Source organism: Mauremys mutica, chromosome 1 (genome assembly GCF_020497125.1).
Source record: "Mauremys mutica isolate MM-2020 ecotype Southern chromosome 1, ASM2049712v1, whole genome shotgun sequence".
Classification (NCBI taxonomy): Eukaryota; Metazoa; Chordata; order Testudines; family Geoemydidae; genus Mauremys; species Mauremys mutica.
Window position 1 is genome coordinate 260,063,755 of NC_059072.1, and position 6,845 is coordinate 260,070,599.

Consider the following 6,845-nt stretch of genomic DNA (forward strand, 5'->3'; position numbering starts at 1 on the left):
CCATCTGCTGCCATTGTAAATTGGCAATGAGATGACAGTTATCAGTTGTTCTGTACTGTCTGCTGCTGTCCTGGGTGCCCCTGGCTGAGGTCGGCGGGGGGCGCAAAGACAAAAATGGGAATGACTCCCCGAGTCAATCCCTCCTTTATGGTATCTAAAAAATAGAATCAGTCCTGCCTAGAATATGGGGCAAGTGTACTAGAGATCCAGTGTATCAGAGAACTAGAGAGCACAGCCACTCCGTGTCAGATCCCGCAGAAATGATGAGCTGCATGGCATTCACAGGGGGTGCCCCTGCAACAACCCCACCTGTTGCTTCCCTCCTCCCCCAGCCTTCCTGGGCTACCATTGCAGTGTCCCCCCATTTGTGTGATGAAGTAATAAAGAATGCAGGAATAAGAAACAGTGACTTGTTAGTGAGATAAAATGAGGGGAAGGCAGCCTCCAGCTGCTATGATAGTCCAGGCAGGACATTAAGCGGTGTGGGGGAGAGGAGCCCAGCATCCCGCTGCTATGATAGTCCAGGCAGTACAGAATCTTTTCTTTACACATGAAGGGCGGGGGCTGATGGAGCTCAGCCCCCAGTTGCTATGATGAAGACGGTTACCAGCCATTCTGTACCATCTACTGGGAATGACCGGGAGTCATTCCTATTTTTACCCAGGCGCCCCCGGCCGACCTCACCTGAGGCCAGCCAGGAGCACTCACGGACTGATGATGACGATGGATAGCAGTCATATTGTACCATCTGCCACCAGGGAGGGGGGGAAAGGATGCTGCAGTTCACTGCCACAGCATCGCGTCTACCAGCAGCATTCAGTAGACACAGGGTGACATTTAAAAAAATCAAGAGACAATTTTTTTCCCTTTTCCTTCTGGGGGTGGGGGGTAAATTGATGAGCTATGCCCTGAACCACCCCGGACAATGTGTTTGACCCTACGGGCATTGGGAGCTCAGCCAAGAATGCAAATGCTTTTTGGAGACTGCAGGAACTATGGGATAGCTTGAGTCCTCAGTCCCCCCTCCTTCCCTCCATGAGCATCCATTTGATTCTTTGGCTTTCCGTTACGCTTGTCACGCAGCAGTGTGCTGAGTCCCTGCTGTGGCCTCTGTCTGGAGATTTTTTAAAAATGCTTTGGCATTTCATCTTCTGTAACGGAGCTCTGATAGAACAGATTTGTCTGCCCATACAGCGATCACATCCGTACGGTCCATGCTGGAGCTCTTTTTGGATTTGGGACTGCATCGCCACCCGTGCTGATTGGAGCGCCACGCTGGGCAAACAGGAAATGATATTCAAAAGTTTGCGGGGCTTTTCCTGTCTACCTGGCCACTGCATCCGAGTTCAGATTGCTGTCCAGAGCGGTCACAGTGGTGCACTGTGGGATACCACCCAGAGGCCAATACCATCGATTTGCGGCCACACTAACCCTAATCCGATATGGTAATACCAATTTCAGCGCTACTCCTCTCGTCGTGGAGGAGTACAGACACTGGTTTAAAGAGCCCTTTATATCGATATAAAGGGCCTCGTAGTGTGGACGGGTGCGGCGTTAAATTGGTTTAACGCTCCTAAAATCGGTTTGAACGCGTAGTGTAGACCAGGCCTGAGATTCAGCTCATGCAGAGAAGGGATTTGAATTTGCCTTCTCTAACTTAACATGGCTATTGGTATATTCATATTAAATGAACCACTGTAACCCAAGAACCTCTTGATGCCAAGTGTCATAGGCTACAGGAGTACATAGGGGTACAAGGATCTCATGGGTTCACCTAAAGGGCTCATGTAAGGTCTTTACTGAAAACCTGACCATAATCATTGCACGATGTATATAAGGAAACTATGTGAGGGGTTATGTACATATACTAAAAAGTATGTTCTCTAGATCTGTTGTTAAAACCAGGTAACATAAAGATAGGCCGTCTTGAGATAAATGTCTCCCAACAGAGGGAGAAGACACTTATTTCAATGGTAGACTATTGTGTATTATATATCTTACTATAGGAATCTATTAGCATTGTAAGTCAAAAGGGACACCCTGTTTTGAAGTAAACATCAAAGTTCTGTTCTCATAAATTTGGAAGTGTTGAGACACACCCTAGGATCCTTCACTTAGAAAGTAAATTAACAGAGGATTTGCATCTCAAAAAAGGGATCTTAGCCAGGCTTGGTTGAAAATGATGGAAAAGAACTTTGGGTGAGAAACTTTTTTAGACAGGATTACTTAAGTTTAGCCTCAAGAATGCGTGTTATTATTTTGTTTTATACGTAACCTTTTGTTTCCATCTCACTGATTTTAATTTGAAATCTCTATTCTCTCTTAAAGAAATTATTTTGTTTTATAATTGAGCTCAAGTGCTGTGCATGATACAGGAGCAGTGGTCTAAGGTAAAACTGGGGTACACTGTTCCTTTGAGAACAGAGGATCTGGGATTTCTAGTGATCAGGGGCTGGATACCACGGGGACACTTTGAAGGGACTTGGAGGCTGGGGTGGCTCTATTGTCAACCATCAAGGCAAAGACAGGGCTGGTGTAGCACAGAGGAGAGTGCTTGAATGGCTGAAAGAGTGGTTGTTTTAGGGAGCTAACATCCAGCAGGCAAGACTCTCTCCCACTGGAGACAGGTTGTGACTAGGGCTACAGCTACACAGATACTTGACACCATGCAAGGCACTGCATTTAGCCGTATGGAGTGGAAATCCATCTTATATATACCTGCCCCAGGAAATTTCCACCACTTGCATCCGAAGAAGTGGGTATTCACCCACGAAAGCTCATGCTGCAAAACGTCTGTTAGTCTATAAGGTGCCACAGGATTCTTTGCTGCAGCTACACTGGTGCAGTCGCGCCGCTGTAAGCTGTCGAATGTAGCTGCTCTAAGCCAATGGAAACGAGCTCTCCCATTGGCTTAACTATTCTACTCTAGCCCCCGAGAGCGGCGGTAGGAGAAGCTCTCCTGATGACATAGCACTGCCCATAAAAATGCTTGTGTTGGTGTAACTTATGTCACTCAGGGGTGGTTTATTCACACCCCTGAGTGGCATAAATTATGCTGACATAAGCTATAATGTAGACATAGCCTAGGTGACTCACAGCCCTAGGTGCCCTGAGAATCATCACAACCACAAAAAGACACCCCCCTAAACATGTTTCTCCCTCTGGGCATAGGGTGAGAGAACAACATGACCACATATCTGTCATATTTTCTTTGTACACTGCTGGAAAGCTCTCAGATACTACAATGATGAGCACTGTATGGCAACCTGTAAAGGATAGAGCAGAACTTGGATCTCCCACACTGCAGGAGCATTTCCTAGCCACTGGACTATGAGATACTCTGGTGCAAGGGTGTCTCAGTGTCTCCTTTTGAAACTATTCCACTGTTCATAAATAATGAAATAGACTCAAGTCCTTGCTCCAATAGCTAACACATCCTAGGTGAGTGCCCTTACCACTTGGCATGTGATCATTCTCTCTTGTTTTCTGTTCTAATTCTTACTTATTGTCTTTCATAAGACAAGCTGAAGGGTGGAATTGAACCTGAGTCTCCCCTAGCCCAGGTGAGTGATTTAGCCCCAGGGCTAAAGTTATAAAGAAGTCTAGCCTGCCACCAGTGGAACCAGAACCACCCCGTCCACCAGCCTGAAGAAGTCCATTTTGGATTGTATGAAACATGTTGCATTTGATCCAAAACATTTTTTTTCCATGCACTGAGATTTTTCACAATTTTGTGATTCAGTTTAGGCTAAGCTGAAACTTTTTTCAATGTTCTCAGGACTTGCAGCTCAATGAGAAATCAGTTATTTGCTCAGCTTTAATCAGGAACCCCCTGTTGTTCTCAGAAATTGAAATTCACCCCAGGCAGAGGGCCAACAGAAGCCTATGAACCCTATAGATCACATTTAAACCCTCAAATTAGGATTAACAGAAAAATCAAATAGTACATAGGTCTTTTGTAGGCCTTCTCTACAGAGAATATTCATCATGGATGAAATTTATCTATGATTCATTACTTCCAGGATTCTTGTACAGTTGTCTTGGAAATAAGTAGCGTTACATTGGTATTTATTAATTTCTTTAATTGCCAAGCAATTTTTTTAAAATTAGCAAACAAAATATTTTCCTTATATCATGGAACCTTTGTGCTCTAATTCCAGTAATAAAACTTAATGTGATAGCTAGTAAATAGCAGGCTGCGGGTCCTCATACCAAACTTCCTTCATAGCTCAAATCCCCTTTTGTAGGTTCTGGTTTTAATAACACCATATAATTTCTGGTGTGATATTGATGAAAAGTAATATCTTTTTTTTCAGAAGGGCAAAATACCATTCACAAACTCTGAATGTCAAAAATAACAATCATATTAAATTAGAGCTCAGCTCAGTCAGGGTGGGTTTCATGCTGTCCCATGACTCAAGTAATTATTATTTCCCCAAATATTAGCACTTGATATTCCCACTTATGATGAGTTCTCTTCTTGGAAAGGTGCCTTGTTGTATTTTGTAGTAAAAAATAGATATTTTTAGAAAAGTGTAAGAAATCCCAAACTATTTGAACTGCACCACAAGTTGTAAACTCTGATTTTTTTTTCTCCCCTTAAACCAAACAAACCCTATTAACAACTCAACTTTGCACTATTCAAGGGGCTTTTCATTTCTGAATGGCTTGGAATAGTCAATTAACATAAGAATGCTCCCTCTTTGGTATTCTTGCATAATGTTAAAATCACAGTATTTCCTTAACGGAAGCCTAGCCATTGTATGGTTTGTGAAAATACCACAATTTGTACAACTAGCTCTTTACTTCTATGAGAATTGGTCTCTTAGAACACTTTCGGGTCAGGAGGGGGAAGAAAAAGGGGTGGGATTTTTTTGTTAACACAAAAGCAAAGGCAATGGACTGGCTATACAAGAACATTATTAATGGGATCTCCAGCATTTTCAGTGTATGTAATGAATGCACTGGTCCTTCTGTACACATTCGTTTTCCAGTGCTTCAAAATTCAGAAAGATTGTAAATCCTACCACATGGCATCTTTCTCTGTGGGTGGAAAATACATTGCTTCACAAGTTTTAGCTTCTATATTAGGTGTCTGAAAAGCTAGGGACTAGGGGAATAGCTGTGGCATATAGTGCACTTTCCATATGACTTGGCTTTAGTAGTTTTACTGGACAAGTAAATATTTTCATTTGGTGCAATGTAAATTAAACAATCTAACAGAGACCTGGATGTGCTCTTAGAGATCAGGTTAGAGCAGGTGGGGGCAAGCTTTTTGGCCTGAGGGCCATATCGGGTTTCGGAAATTGTATGGAGGGCCGGGACTTCTGCCCCGGCCGGGACTTCTGCCCCAGCTGGGACTTCTGCCCCAGCCGGGACTTCTGCCCCAGCCAACCCCCGCATTCCCTGACGGCCCCCCCAGGACCCTTGCCCCATCTACTACCCCCTTGCTCCCTGTCCCCTGACTGTCCCCAGACTCCCCACCCCTGACTGCAACCCGCTGCCCTATCTAACCCCTCCTCTCATTCCTGAATGACCCCCCCGGGACCCCTGCCCCATCCAACCACCCCTTCTCCCCGTCCCCTGACTGCCCCCAGAACTCCTGCCCCTGATTGCCCCCCGCTGCCTCATCCAACTGCCCCTCTCCTTCCTGACTGCCCTCCCAAGGACCCCTGCCCCCATTCAACCCCCCTGTTCCCCGCCCTCTGACCGCCCCGACCCCTATCCACACCCCCGCCCTCTGACCACCCACCCAAACTCCCCTGCCCTCTATCCAATGCCCCTGCTCCCTGCCCCCTTACCGTGCTGCCTGGAGCACCAGTGGCTGGTGGCGCTACAGCTGTGCTACCCAGAGCACCAGGATAGGCAGCCGCGCTGCCCGGCTTCGAACCAGCCATATCACCGAACAGCACAGAGCACCAGGTCAGGCCGAGGCTCTGCAGCTGTACTGCGCTGCGCTGCCCTGCCCCAGGAGCTCACTGCCCAGAGCACTGCACTGGTGGCACAGTGAGCTGAGGCTGGGGGGTGGGGGGACAGCAGGAGAGGGGCCAGGAGCTCAGGGGCTGGGCAAGAGGGACCCGTGGGCCATAGTTTGCCCAGCTCTGGGTTAGAGTCTTCCAACCTAAACCAGAAAAAACTGGTGAAATGATTATCTCAAAGAATATTGCCCTGAAAAGGAAGAGCAGATGCAATGGCAGTGTCAATTTGTCCATCAGCAGCCTACCTTGGGGGGTTTGGGCCATTGGGTCCAGTCTTCCCCATATTGTCCCCTCTTTACCCCATGCTAAAGAACCCCAAGGCTGGATTAAGTGATTTTGAGAGATTTGTGTGGGGGGTCCCAAGTTATGGATCTAATTCACCCCTCTATAGGGGGCCAGCATAGGGCCTATGCACCCTATAAGCCAGGGATCGGCAACCTTTGGCATGCGGCTCACCAGGGTAAGCACCCTGGATGGCTGGGCCGGTTTGTTTACCTGCTGCTACCGTAGGTTTGGCCGATCATGGCTCCCACTGGCTGTGGTTCACCGCTCCAGGCTAATGGGGGCAGTGGGAAGCGGTGGCCAGCACATTCCTCGGCCCGTGCCGCTTCCCGCAGCCCCATTGGCCTGGGACAGCGAACCACGGCCAGTGGGAGCCGTGATTGGCCAAACCCGTGGATGCGGCAGGTAAACAAACCAGCCCAGCCCGCCAGGGTGCTTACCCTGGCAAGCTGCATGCCAAAGGTTGCCAATCCCTGCTATAAACCCTAGATTGTGATTTATGGTTCATAGGCCTTGGTCTAGCCCTCTGCATGGTAGTGAATTGCTCTCTAAAACATTAAGGGTGAGATTCTCACTCCTGTTCTG